General features: G+C 45.4%; 1 protein-coding gene across 1 annotated transcript in view; it reads left to right on the forward strand.

The window, feature by feature from the left end:
- Positions 1-12049: 12049 nt before the first annotated feature.
- LOC311240720 (uncharacterized protein) overlaps positions 12050-15856 on the forward strand; it is a 57775-nt gene continuing 53968 nt past the window's right edge. Inside the window, exon 1 of the mRNA XM_084329294.1 lies at positions 12050-12171. The gene's annotated coding sequence lies outside the window, so the exon portion shown is untranslated. The remainder of the gene's footprint in view (positions 12172-15856) is intronic.

The following is a 15856-nucleotide window of genomic DNA, read 5'->3' on the forward strand; positions in this document are numbered from 1 at the left end:
ATAAGGCGTGTTCGAGATTGGCTAGGCGGACGCAGATCTGCGCAGGTTTTACTACGGCCTCGCCAAGCACGTTGCATGACGGCTGGACCTACAAAAGGCCTTCGACACTGTCAATCACACCATTTTTTTTTTTTTTTTTTTTTTATATTGATCTTTTCCCCCCTCCATTTTCCTCCGATTTTCTCCCATCCCAATGTTAGTCGTATGCCAATTCTCAATCCCCTTCCTGGTCGCTGCGCACTTACCCCCCACAGTCAGATCATCTGGGAGAGTGGAGGCTATCACGTGCTTCCTCCGACACACGTCCAGCCAATCAACCGCTTCTTTTCTTTTTTTTTAAACTTTATTTTTTAGCGTTTATCGCTTTTCCGGTCAAGCACGACCGACAGTTGCAGGGTGAAACGGGAGAGAGAGCAGGGGGAGACATTCGGCAAATGACGGCGAGTCCGGGAATCGAACTCGGAGTCAACCAGATCCGTGACGCAGCACGGAGTCCCGCGACGCAGCGCGGTAACATGGTGTGCTACTGGAGCACCCAACCGCTTCTTTTCACCTGGCAGCGCGGATCCTCCCTGAGAGGGCGTAGCGTGTGGAAGGATCACACTATCCCACTCAGGTCCTATCCGCGCTTAGCAGGCGCCCCGACCGAACTGTAGGAGTCGCTGTTTACAACGACCCGGACCCACCCCGCCAGCTTCTCCCACCCTCTAATACAGCCAATTGTATTAGTGTGAACGGCCAGCCAAGCTGGTGACAACCCCGGAGCTGTGAGCTGGATGGGGTTGGTGACGAACGCAATCTCCGCTACGCCACCTAACCGCCCTGTCAATCACACCATTCTGATTGACAAGCTAAAATCAATTGGTTTTGATAGTCTATCAGTGAGCTGGATACAATCCTACCTGGAGGGGAGAGAACAGATGGTGGAGGTAAACGGTACCCTATCCCCCCCCTCACAGTGAACTGTGGTGTTCCACAAGGAAGCATACTAGGACCGCTACTGTTCCTAATTTATGCAAATGATATGTCGTCAGCTTGTGACTGCAACTTGTTCCTGTTTGCGGACGACTCAGCCCTGCTGGTCTCTGACAAGAACAAGTTACAGGTTGAAAAAACCCTCAGCTCGGAACTAGGCAAAATCTGCATATGGCTCGCAGACAACAAACTATCATTACACATGGGCAAAACAGAGTCCATTCTCTTCGGTTCAAATAACAAACTCAGCAAGACCGACGGCTTCTCAGTTACAGTGGGTGACAATATTGTCACAAGGAAAGATGAAATTACCTACCTGGGTTCCATCCTAGAGGCTAATCTTTCCTGTGACAAAATGGCATCCAATGTAATAAAAAAAGTCAACCAACGAACTCGATTCTTGTACCGGATCTCCTCTCTGGTAAACAAGAATACCCTGAAGACTTTGGCAGGAGCACTCATTCAAGGGTACTACGACTATGCTTGCACCTCATGGTACCAAAGCACCTCAAAGGCACTAAAAACCAAATTAAAAACATCTCAAAACAAACTAGTCAGACTACTGCTTGACCTGACTCCTAGAACCCACCTCACCCCTGCCCACTTTGCCAACCTAGGATGGCTTAGAGTAGACGACAGAGTACAGCAACTTGCAATGGGCCTGGTCTACAAGATACACTACACGACCAAGGTACCCATGTACATGTCAAAATACTTCCCAAAGGTCAGTGAATACCACGACCACAACACCAGAGGGAGCTCCACAAATCATGTTAAACCCAGATTCTGCTCAAACAAGGGACTAAACACGTTTTGCAATTATGCCACATCAATGTGGAACGCCCTACCCAAAGCTGTAAAGGAATGTGAATCACTACCCACTTTCAAAAGCACTCTCAAAGAACACCTACGGGAGACTGCAATTCGAAACTGGCCCCTACAAATGTCCTAACCCAGTCGTATAGTAAAGACCATGTATGGCTTTGTCAGTATTCCAATGTACAGGCCATGTCCCGCCTCAAAATGGTCCAGCACTCTGCAGCTAGGTTCCTTACCGGCACCAGAAAGAGAGAGCACATCACACCAGTCCTAGCCTCCCTACACTGGCTCCCAGTCCCACTTAGAATAGACTTCAAAATCCTCCTCCTCACCTTTAAGGCACTATCGGGTGCAGCACCCCTATACATCACCGAGCTCATCACCCCCTACGCAGCACCCAGGTCACTAAGATCCTCCAACCAGGCTCGGCTGGTCCCCCCCCGCACCAGACTCAAAAAGAGAGGCGATCGCTCCTTCAAGGCCGTGGCCCCCAAGCTATGGAACCAGCTTCCCCTGGAGATCCGATCTGCCCCCTCGCTGGAGACATTTAAGGCCCGTCTAAAAACCCACTTCTATTCCCTGGCCTTCAATAAACCCTGATTCTCCCACACCCTAACTCACACACTCTCATGTAATTTTATCCTGCCCCCTCCCTCTTGTATCTCTTCTTATGCTCCTCTGTCCCCATGTGTGCTACTGTACTTTGTGTTCCCCTATCCGTGTGTTGTCCTACTGTCCTATTCTCTGAATGTACTGTCTTGTCCTGCTGTGCCTTTTTGTATTTTTGTATTTGTGTATTTTATATTAGGACATTGATTTTAAGCTTTGATTGTACAGCACTTTGGTTGGCTCTTGTGCTTTTAAACGTGCTATATAAATAAATTACTTGACTTGACTTGACAGTGTACGGTGTCCCCCCCCCCCCCCACCTCCAATGTACAGCCCCACCCACCCCACCTACCCAACCTCCTCCAATGTACAGTTTCTATGTCAAATGTATATACACTCTTTTTCTGGACACTTTTTGTATCACAAATAGTACTGTATTTGCAAATCTGGTATGTCATAAATGTATACATGTAGCAGTACTGTCTATCTGTATGTCGTGTGTGTCATATGATGAATTGAAAATGGGGGACCCTGATGTAAACAAGACGAAAGTCTTTCTCTGGTCTGCATCCCCTTAACAATTGTATGTATTGAGCTGTACTGTACTGTACCCATTCTGCAATCTGTTAATAAACTTTTCAATCAATCAATCAATCAGAATGTTGTCCGACGTGCTCTGAAAATCTGCCGAGACGAGGCGCGGAACTCTCGCGGGAGCGAGCCACGCACAGCCTTCAGAGCGAGGCTCCACAGTACCTCTCACGCCCAAGGCACACAGCACACGAATGAACACGGACAGACGGGCGGCTGCCGCTTCACTTCCGCTCCCATGTTAACGGACGCTACTGTGCACACTGGCCGCAAGCGGGAGCGCGCCTCGCGGGCGGCTCCCGGGCGGCAAGCTATCTTTTCCGCGTTGGTTGGATTCGAGGCGGTGCGGGAGGCGTGCGCCACGCGACTGATTGATTGATTGGACATTTTATTAACAGATTGCAGAATGGGTACTGTAACTGAGGGGTACAATTCCCTGACTGTATTAAAGAGTATGATATATTAAACCACTACTAGTTATGTACTTTAATTACTGGCCATACAGTACATGAATATATATGGTGAACACCCACACAAGAATACGGCATTGACACATAAAGTTCTATTTGGAGGGTATTTATTATTATTAAGCAACGTTAGGTTACAGATTGAGAATTAGGCTCGCGCTTGTATGGCGAAGAACATGCGTAAAGTCAGTCAAGAGCGTAAGTCAATGAGAATAGTATGAATACTAGGATGGGTCTAAGCTGACGCCACCTGTGGTATAGCAATTACATAGGGCACACTGGTACCAGCTGGAGACACTGGGGGGTTCCCTCCGGGGTGTAAGGCCGGTAGGGGTAGAGGAATGTTCGGGTACAAAGTCTCGGTCAACGAGGAATAACGAGGCTCCAGATACAGGAGCCGGTGCATGTACTCCCTTGATCAGCAGACAAAGCAACAGCTATAATCCAGTATGCTCGACAGCATGGAAGACAGCTAGCCAGCCTCTTCCTAGAGGCGGGCTCGAGTGATGATCCTCACGGGGGGTAGATCCCAAACGACAGTGGGATCGACGGTTCTCTGCTCCAGCGGTCACGGTCCCAAAGCAATATAATCCAACCAGAAATGGTTCTGCAGTCGCCGGTGTAGGTTCTCCGGTGTACATATCCAACGGTTCTCGTCTAGGACTCCTCGGGTGGGGGCACGAGTTTAGGCCGCCCAGCCTGGATAAGTGCACTAGCTATATACACGACGAACCGGTGGTAATGCTGGTCACGGAAGAACGGTAGCCGCACGATACACTATAAATGATAGACTATTACTTCACATTAGAATAAGTCGAACTCAACGTTACTGCGTTAAACTCTGACACTTTAGCAATCTATTCGCACGCGGTTCTCAATGCTCTATTTAGAGGCAAGGTTGCTAACTTCACTGCACGTTGACTCGTGGTGAAGGCATCAAGGTTTGAACTGAACAAGTGCTAAGTGCTGCTGTTTCCACCAGCGCCGTATTTATACGTAAGGTGAATTATCTAGTGCCAACCTCAGTTCTGTCTCGTATTACTGCGCAGACTCTGGACATGTTGAGACATGCCCGGAGTTGCCTTTGAACTTGCCGTTGGGGGCTTGGTCGTTGGCGCCTAGGGGTCGCTGTCCAATAGGAGAGCGAATATTACTCTGGTTTGTACCCAGGTAAAGGGATATTCCGTGTATATATACAAATAATATACAAGGGATATCAAACAATATACAAATAATATACAAGGGATATCAAGCAATAGATATATATATTCGGTTTAATCTGACCCTTTGTAACAGGTACAATACAGTACAGCTCTCTCTTTATTCTCCCTGCCTTTCTTTCTTTCTTTCTTTCTTTCTTTCTTTCTTTCTTTCTTTCTTTCTTTCTTTCTTTCTTTCTTTCTTTCTTTCTTTCTTTCTTTCTTTCTTTCTTTCTTTCTTTCTTTCTTTCTTTCTTTCTTTCATTCTTTCTTTCTTTCTTTCTTTCTTTCTCTCTCTCCAGTCTCTTTCTCCCCCTCTCTTTCTTTCTCGTTTTCTCTCTAGAGAGAGAGAGAGGGAGAGAGAGAGAGAGAGCGAGAGAGAGGGAGAGAGAGAGAGCTTGTGCTGCTGCTGGTTCTATGGAGGGCTCCGCGCTGCAGCGCGCGCTCTGCCTCTGAAGTCGGACTCTGTGTGTCTGGCCAGGTGCGCGATCCCGCTAGGAACACATGCATGAAATTCGTGTGCGAATTGCTATGGTCGCGCAAAGCGCCTATTGGCTCAGAAAAGTTGTCAGTCACCAGCCACGTGACAGCCAGGGAGTTATGAGACGTTTGTTTGATTGATTGATTGATTGATTGATTGATTGAAAACTTTATTACAGTACGGGTCCCGTCTGCTTCTACCCGTCTATCAGATATATGTATTATTATTATTATTATTGGATACAGGAGTTTGGGTACCAAGAGCTTCCTCAAATAACGTTTATTATTCAGCAGTGTGTTGTGTGTGCATGGCATGCGCACTGCGGTGGCCAGGAGGTGTCTATATTAATGCCAGTGCAAGAGTGCTTCCGCATTCGCCGGTAACCAATGCGCATTTTCTTTTTGACGCCCCACAAACGCATGCTTCCATTGTAACGTTAACACAGCCCAGCTGTCAACTGTACTTTGTAACGTTATGTTATTTCGGGCATTCATAACGTTATTTCACGCGACTGTACATTGTAACGTTAACACAGCCCAGCTGTCAACTGTACTTTGTAATGCTATGTTATTTCGGGCGTTTTATTCATAACAAACATTGACGCGATTCCGCCAACACATATGTAATATTAATAGGTTTTGCTCACAGAGAGATAGATAAATAAATAAACATAATCACGGTTATCTACCTCAACAACTGCATGTACTGTAGAAATGTATGTTTCAGTGCAGATAAAGGTACTGTACAAAATAACCTCAAACACTGCTAGAATACACAAGAGAGATAGATAAATAAATAAACATAATCACGGTTATCTACCTCAACAACTGCATGTACTATGTATGTTTCAGTGCAGATAAAGGTACTGTACAAAATAACCTCTAAAACACTGCTAGAATACACAAGCAGTTAGGGTGCGCTGTACAATGTATACTGTTGCTCGAAATAACATAATAACGTAATGGCGTTATGAGTGAATCTGGTCCTCGTTTGGATAATATGTAAAGTACAGTTGACAGCTGCGTTGTGTTAACGTTACAATGTACAGCGAAATAACGTTATGGCGTAATATGTATTCCATTTCCTCGTGTGAGTGGCAAAAAAGAAAATGCGCATTGGATTGCGTTACCAATCAGGCGAATGCGGAAGCACTCTTGGGCTGGCATTAATATAGACGCAGCCAGGAGCGCACAACAAGATGGTATATACATTATGGTATATGAATAGTATATTCCACTATAGCAGTATATGGTGTGCTGTACATTTGAATCTGATCTAATTTTGCACGCGGCCCTCGCATTATAATGAGCTGGACAGGTGTGTATGGGAACGTGGACGCGTATCTGCCATGCGAGACTAGACGAGAGGCTCTCGTGAAATCTGAAGTGTCTGACGTTCTGACTCCTCCCCCAGCTGCACTCGGCTACTCGTCTATTTTCGAGGCGAGCCAAAATCAATCTCGAACACGCCTATAGACAGTCAGAGTGACGAGCTACAGAAGATGGCCACAAACGATGGTACGAGTGATGAAGAGGACGAAACGGAACATTTCATTTACATATTTGAAAAGGAGTGGGAAGAAGCATACACTTATTTAATCCCACCCCTATTTACTCATTAATTAAATCATGCAATCAACGCCTCCACCTTTTACGTAAGCTCAACAACTTTTGTGTGAGTGAGCCAATTATGGAAACTGTTTATAAGAACCTAGTGGATGGAATCTATTTTTCTTATTTATTCAATTTATTTTTGGGCTTTCTGTATTTAAATATTTTTTTTTTTAATTACCCATCCTAATTTAGTCGTTATGCCAATTCCCTTCCTGGTCGTTGCGCGCATTGCCCCACTGTCGGCCTGGGGAGGGTGTAGAACTACCACATGCCTCCTCTGTCGCCAGCCACTTACTTTCACCTGACAGCGAGGACTTTCACTGGGGGACGGAGATCTCAACATAAAAGGAAGGAATAAGTTGCAGAGGATAGTCAATTTGGCCTCTAACACCATAGGGAAGCCACAAAAACAGCTAAGCTACATCTACAACGAAGTGCTTAGGAAGAAAGCTAGGAAGATAGTGGGTGACCCCTCTCATCCACTCTATAAGGAGTTCGAGCTGTTGCCCTCTGGTAGTCGTCACAGACTACCTAGGGCAAACCGATTTTTTTTTAAACTACTTCATTCCTAATGACATTAACACATTGGTCGCCAACAACGGCGTAAATCGTTATTGCCTGCCATGCGTTGAACGCCAACAATCAACAACGGCGAAACACGTGTTTGAGTCTGTTTACCTTTTTTTTTCTCGATTTTCCCCGCCTAAACAGGCGCGCCGACCTGTCTGTAATACCTTTGGACCTCAGACTGCATTTCCTATCAAATTTCACTAGGTGGGAGTATCCCCCTATATTGTAACACTGTACCACAAGCACAAGGCTTATTTCAGACCTTGGACAACCAGAATAGATCTCAGCTATGATTGGTCAGTGCACCTGCGTGCAGGTATACATATATTGTACCGCAATTTGGGACCCAAATTGGAGCTATAAGCTTATAGCCTTTTCCGTGCTTATTTGAGAAGGGTCCAGCTGCATAACCAGAGAGCAGCGCTCTCAGGGCCAAGATAGCCACTTATACTATTTTGAGAGAGACAGCAGAGAGACAGACAGATAGACACTGTGTGTGTGTGTGCGTGTGTGTGTGACTACTAGTCTCCTAGTAGAGACTCACCCCCCCCCCCTCTGGACCACCTCCTAGTAGAGACTCACCCCCCCCCCCCCCCCCCCCCTCTGGACCAGACAGACAGACAGACACCAATGGGCAGACAGACAGACAGACCGACAGAGAAACAGGCAGACAGACAGACCGACATGCACATAGCTCCAGTATATGCTACTCACCAGAGACAGGTGGACAAAAGCGATGGAGAGGGAGTGGAGACAGACAGACAGTTAGCTCTAATCAATGCAGCCATCAGGTTTAAATACTGTATAGAGGTTTGATGCAACTCAGGGATTGTATCTGGCTTTCTGTGTGAGAATTGAGTCGACACAAGCTGAATGTTTTGTGGAACTTGGCGACATCAGAGAGAAAGACATGTGAAGACAGACAGGCAGGCAGAGAGAGAGAGACAGACAGACAGGGAGAGAGACAGGTAGACAGACAGACAGACAGAGACAGGCAGACAGACAGACAGAGAGAGAGATGGGCAGGCAGACAGACACAGAGAGAGATGGGCAGGCAGACAGACAGAGAGAGATGGGCAGACAGACAGACAGACCGACAGAGAAACAGGCAGACAGACAGACAAGTACTCAAGTCCTGTGCCAACCAGCTGGCCCCAGTGTTCACCGCCATATTTAATCAATCCCTGGCGGAGTCAGTGGTCCCTGCCTGCTTCAAGATGTCTACCATCATCCCTGTACCGAAGAAACCCTCCCCAACATGTCCAAATGACTACAGACCGGTGGCACTCACCTCTGTGGTCATGAAATGTTTCGAGAGGCTGGTCAAGGACCACATTTGTGCCTCCCTCCCCAGTGATATGGACCCTATGCAATTTGCATACAGGACAAACAGGTCCACCGACGACGCGGTCTCCCAGGTACTGCACAGCACCCTCTCGCACCTTGACCGTCAGAAGGGGGGCTATGTGAGACTGTTGTTCATTGACTACAGCTCAGCGTTCAACACCATAGTCCCCACCAGACTGGTGGACAAGCTGATCGAGCTAGGTCTGAGCTCCGCCCTGAGCGCCTGGGTACTGGACTTTCTGAGCGAAAGACCCCAGGCAGTCAGGGTGGGGGGTCAGACCTCCAACACCATCACCCTGAGCATCGGGTCCCCCCAGGGCTGTGTTCTGAGCCCCCTGCTGTACTCACTCTACACACACGACTGTGTGGCCAAGTTAAGCTCCAACTCCATAGTGAAGTTCGCAGACGACACGGTGGTGGTGGGGCTGATCTCGGACAACGACGAGAAGGCCTACCGGGAGGAGGTTGAGGTACTGGAACGCTGGTGCCAGGAAAACAGCCTGCTCCTGAACATTGGTAAAACCAAGGAGCTGATCGTGGATTATAGGAGAGGACAGCAGGAGACGCACACACCACTGATGATTAACGGGGCTACCGTGGACAGGGTGAGCAGCTTTAAGTACCTGGGGGTCCACATCTCAGAGGACCTGACATGGTCAACACACATAGACTTAAGCATTACATCACGCCCAGGAGTGGTTTGTGACCAATAAACCATGCCTAGGGGTGGTCGTTAGACCCCCCTAGGCATGGTTTATTGGTCACAAATCACGACTGCACGTGGTGTAAAGCTTTTATACAACTGCCAGATTCATCCAACCTTATTTCTATACAATAAACACACATTAATCGAAGATTTATTGAAAAAACCATCCGCCAGAAAAAGTAGTTCCCACAACTACAAAAAAGACAAGTTGCCTCCATGTGGAAGCAGCTTGAAGTGCATCCAACCAAACTAACACATCCAACTGTGTATTATTGGAATGATTGAGAGAAGTTGCCTCATGTGGAAGCAGCTTGAAGTGCATCCAACCAACTAACACATCCAACTGTGTATTATTGGAATGATTGATTGAAAATTTTATTACCAGATGCAGAATGGGTACAATACAGTACGGCTCAATACACACAATTGTTAAGGGAATGCAGACCTACTTTCCATAGAACTTCATTCTTAGATGCTTCTATATAAAGTAGGTAAAACAAATTAAAAGGTTTTCTTTGCCCTATATAGGGAAAAAAACGTTTTCTTCGCCCTATTTTTTTATTTATTTCTTTTAGCCTAAACTTAACCAGTTGGAAACCAGGGGTACAGTAATAAAATTAGCAATCAACCAATCAATCAATTCAATAGACCATGCTCACTTAAAACAGCGCTGCTTCTCTCTCTGACTCCCCCGCTGTTGCAGACAGGAGTGTGTGTGTGTGTGTGCGTGTGTGTGCGTGTGTGTGTGTGTGTGTGTGTTTGTGGGTACGCCAGCGTCGGACAGTGTGAGAGTGAACGCTGCAGTCAGTGGGAAGGAAGTAGAAATTTAAATCAATCAATTAATCTATCAATCAATCCGCGATTTTTCTTTTGTTCTAGATTGACTCAAGACCCATCAATGTTTAAAGGACTAACACATTCCCCTTGACAGAATCGCTTCATATTTAGTCGTTATGGGCTTATGGCGCTATCAACATTCTGGCGCTATCAACATTCTCCCGGAGTGAGCCGGCGGAGTGATTATGTGATTCGGTTGTGGGCGGGTCCTGAGCCCAGGACCGTGGATTGTTGCCAATAAAGACGTGTAAATGGCCAATCAGAATCGAGAAATTTGCATGCCGTTGTATAAACAGTAGTAAAGAAGGCGAAACAGCGCCTCTACCACCTGAGACAGTTAAGGAAGTTCAGAGTATCGGGGAAGATACTCCAGTCCTTCTACTCAGGAGCTGTAGAGAGCATCCTGACCGGAAACATCACTGCCTGGTATGGAAACAGCACGGCACAGGACAAGAAGGCCCTACAGAGAGTGGTGCGCTCAGCCGAGCGTACCACGGGTATTGCACTACCCCCCCTGCAGGTTCTATACAACAAGAGGTGCAAATCCAGAGCCTGCAGGATAATGAAAGACCCTCACCACCCCAATAACAGCCTGTTTCAGCTGCTGAGGTCAGGCAGACGCCTGCGAACCCCAGCTACTAGGACAGAGCGGCTTAGGCTCAGCTTCTTCCCCCAGGCCATCAGAGCCATGAACAATGAACATTGAGTGCTCAGAACATTGAACTATCCACACACAAGCACACATGAACACACACACGACACGCACACTGTGCATGCTCACACACGAGCAGCCACTTAACACTTTAACATGAGCGGGCACACACTCATGTCGCACACACGCACACTTATGGCCAAAGGAAAGGACACTTTAAATTAGAATAACAGGAACAGTGTATTGCACTACCAAAGCTAACTAGCATGTCCCATATGCTCTGTAAATAACTATGTACAGATACCGAGATGTCACTCCATGTTACCTGTTACCTGTTTACTGCACAATGTTGTTTTTTCATTTTGATTCTATTATATGTACCACTGTATTGCACATCGTTGCGGGCAAGACCACCCGCATTTCATTGTATACCTGTATGCCGTGACAATTAAAACTCTTGACTTGACTTGACTTGACAGACAGACAGACATGCACATAGCTCCAGTATATGCTACTCACCAGAGACAGGTGGACAAAAGTGATGGAGAGGGAGTGGAGACAGACAGACAGTTAGGCAGACAGACAGAAATCATGTCGATTAAAAAATAAAATGCTATCGTATTGCGATCCATATCTCTATTTTATTCATCTACATCATTTCATTGAGCTGTATTTACCACAACACAAGGACTCATTGTCCTCTGATGACATCACTGGAAGCCATATTCAAACTCATTAACTCTCAATAACTGTCTAACCAAATGAATATGTGCAACAAAACAGTTTAGATCCTTGTGAGATTATGTGCTAAATAAATCGGGTTGTTTTTCAGTCATGTGTCCCTTTAATTAATGCAGACATATTATGCTTTGAACTTAATCGTGGAATTTAAACTTGCAGGGCGTTTGTTGTTGTTTTGTTTTGTAATTGGGGAGTATTTTGCGAATTAAGGCAACGGAGACTTCTATGTTATGTGTATCTGTATGTCATATATGTTATGATTAATTGAATTCAATCAATCAATCCTTTCATTGAGCGTTACAAGGGTGTTTATCAACCGGTGGGTGGCAGCAATGAGCACTCAGCCGTGCTGGTCTGCCGGATAATTAAACAAAGAAGAATACCGGACGTGACGTAGCCTTTAGCCGCGAGAGGCGTCTATTCTTATCCCAGAACGCGAACGCGGAAGCATTGAAGCAAACATGCGTTAGATGAATAGAGGCCCCCGCAGCGCGCTGAAGGTCCGCTTTTGAAAGAACGTCAGTTCCGAAGAGATTCTGTCGACAACGCTGCGGTTTTCTCTTGGTAACTATGTCTTTTATATTATATATACGGTATTCTCCTGGTAACATGTCTTTTATATTATATCCAAATGGTTCTTCTTTGCGTAGATGTCGTAGTAGCCACCGTGTATAATCGAACAATTAGTGTCACGTTGCTGCGACGTCAAGCAGTGGTTTTGGTTCAACTTGTTTTGGTTAAGCTGGGCAGTAACTTGTAGTGTAGCTTGCCCAGCTGCGTGATTACCAAACCTAGCCGCATTTCTCGGAGACGCTCTCTGATTGGCCGACGCCTGTTTCTACACTGGTTAAGCTTAGGCACTCTTCGAAGTTGGTTAAAAACATAGCCATTAACATTACATTACATAGGCCTACACACATCTTGCCATAGCGTTAGCAGTTTGTACAACACGACGCACGTTTTAACTATGGTAGCACTAGCCCCAGCTAATAGTCAACGAAATGTTACCGTAGCTACTAGCTAGCAGAGGAGGAAATGAGAGTCTGAGAGGCGGGGTGTTTAAAGACAATGATAGGCGTTTATTCAACATCCAAGAAGGCTAACATACAACTGTTTTACTAACTCCAACCGGGACTATTGCTGCTTTCGTGCTGCTTGTTGATGTTATGAACTCCTCCTAAACTGATGGTCCCACACGCTAAAATGTCCGTGGGGACCCGCGCCAACCCATAGATAGTTCCAACTCACCGAATTACGTAATCCACCACAGACAGTTGCACTCAATATTTAAATAATGTTAGTCTAAATAAATGTAGACAGATAATGTACGTATTTTAAAAATAGAATGAACAGAGCAGTGTTGTTTTTAAACAGTACAGTGTGTGTGTTAGTTTGATGTATGTCAGTTCGGTCTTTGTGTGCCAAACATTATTTAAGGCTGTAAACACTTCCTCCTCATGGTAAAATGATGTGCCTGTTGTCAAACTGCCTAATTATTTCAGTTTTTGCATGACTACGTCCTTGAGAATAACTGAAAAGTTGGATTATTTTTAGGCTATATATATTTTATGCTGAATCTGGTATTTTTGGAGTTACATTTCTTTATTTTTTATATATAAAAAACAATATCGAACCGAAAACCCTGACCACAAAACCGAGGTACGTACCGAACCGTGGGTTTTGTGAACTGTCCCACCCCTAGTAGCTGAGCAGGTGAAGCCTGGGCCTGGCCTGATGGTGGTAGCTGAGCAGGTGAAGCCTGGGCCTGGCCTGATGGTGGTAGCTGAGCAGGTGAAGCCTGGGCCTGGCCTGATGGTGGTAGCTGAGCAGGTGAAGCCTGGGCCTGGCCTGATGGTGGTAGCTGAGCAGGTGAAGCCTGGGCCTGGCCTGATGGTGGTAGCTGAGCAGGTGAAGCCTGGGCCTGGACTGGTAGCTGAGGCTGCTGGAGCCAAGTAGTTTTCACATACAAGGAATTTGCTTTGGTCATTTTTGGTGCCACATTAGATAATAAAATAAAAAGGTGGAGTAAAATAAAATGAAATATGAACTAATATAATTATGATAGAAGCACAATATAATATCATTCTGAAAAAAAAAATAGGCCAGGGCTGTTCAACTGTAAAATAAAGAGGTGGAATACTCTTGCCAGGACCGCTCCATTATCATTCAAAGCGGCAGTAGAACTCATTCAGGTCGTTGGCTAGACTTGATTGATTGATTTGAAAAATGTACTTCCTCGTGTGATGTCACTTCAAATACGGCTACTGTTACAAAGGGTCAGATTAAACCGAATATATATATTTATTACTTGAGATATATTGTATAATATTTGTATATCGTCTGATATCCCTTGTATATTCTTTGTACATATACACGGAATATCCCTTTACCTAGGTACAGGCCAGACCATAATATTCGTTCTCCTATTTGACAGCGACCCCCTAGGCGCCAACGGCCATACCCCCAATGTCTAGTTCAAAGCCACCGCTAAGACATGTCTCAACATGCCCAGGTTTGCGCAGTAATACGAGACAGAAATAAGGTTGGCACTAGATTATTCACCTTACGTATAAATACGTCGCAGGTGGATACAGAGGCACTTAGCCTAAAAGTGACTTAACCTAAAACGAGTTGAAGCCTTCACCACGATACAGCGTGCTGTGAAGTGGGCCCTTTTTGCCCCTAAATAGAGCCTAGAGCCATATGAAATCCGTTTTATTATTTTCCAAATTCCATTTTATTTTTTCCCAAATTCAGTTTTTTCCGTTTTAATATTTCAGAATTCTGTATTTTGCTTTTTATGCTCATTTTACCATCAGAAATAGTGTCTAATAAGTGGGAATGAATAAATGTCTACAATTGAATATGACATAACAGTCCATTTAATGTTTTTAAGTGCTGCAACTCAGAAATACAGTTACATTTTACACAATACTTTTCAAATAATATTGTGACAAAATAAAAATACACATTTCAAGTGTAAACAATAGATACAGCTAGCTACTACTGACATTATCACAATGTCAGTAGCCTAGCTATATCTATTTTATTGTGATGAAATATAGTAATGCATAATTTAGGCACCTTTAGTTTAGTTTATTTCGTTTATAAAGGACAGTGTATAATGACAATCGTTTGCATTAAACAAATGGATTGCACCAGATTTAGCAAGAAGCTATCATTTCCATCTATAGTCCTATGTACTGTAAAACGTTTCATAGCTATTTAAGTTTATTTCGATTATAAAGGGCAGTGTATAATGACTCGTTTGCATTAAACAAATGGATGGGTGCACTAGATTTAGCAAGAAGCGATCATGTCCTAACGTTATAGCTATTTAATCACAATAGTGTCGCAAGTGTTTTTGTGGCTCCAGTCCACGGAACGTTGACAGAATTAGCAAAACACCTTATCGCCGGAGGCATAAAAGTCATTAGGATACTGCTCTGCTCTGAATTGAGGGCTTATTGGGGAATTTATTAGCTTCTTGACGATGTAAACACCGAAGCAGCGAGACGCTTGGGAGACTGCCTGTGTTGTGTGTAACCCGCTCTAGCGTCCGCCTCCCCGGTCGCGTGTGCACCAAGCGTTCCACCCAAAAACGGAATTTCAGTCCAGATTAGGCCAAATTCTGCAATATTCCACGTTTTGCAGTTGATTCCATTTTTATTGGTCAATTCCGCGATTCCGTCCGCGATTCCGTGAACACGGATTTCATATGGCTCTAATAGAGCCTTGAGTCCGTGTGCGAATTGATAGCTAAAGTGTCAGAGTTTAACGCTGTATCGTCGAGTTCGACTTATTCTATTATAAAGTAATAGTCTATTATGTATAGTGTATCGTGCGGCTACCGTTCTACAGTGACCAGCATTACCACCGGTTCGTCGTACCGAGCTACTAGTGTGCTTATCCAGGCTGGGCGGCCTAACCTTGTGCCGCCATCCGAGGAGTCCTAGACGAGAACCGTGTGGATATGTACACTGGATAACCTACACCGACGAATGCAGAGCCTTTTCCGGCTGGATTATATTGCTTTGGTACTGTGGCTGCTGGAGCAGAGAACCGTCTACCCCACTGCTGTGTGGGATCTACCCTGTGAGGAGCACCGTCGAGCCCGCCTCTAGGACCCAGAGGCTGGCTAGCTTTCATCCATGCTGCAATGCATACCGGAGTATAGCTGTTGCTTTGTCTAAGGACCAAGGGATTATTGCACCGTCTCCTGTACCTGGAGTCTCTTTATTCCTCGTTG

Source organism: Notolepis coatsorum, assembly GCF_963971535.1.
Source record: "Notolepis coatsorum genome assembly, chromosome: 14".
NCBI lineage: Eukaryota > Metazoa > Chordata > Actinopteri > Aulopiformes > Paralepididae > Notolepis > Notolepis coatsorum.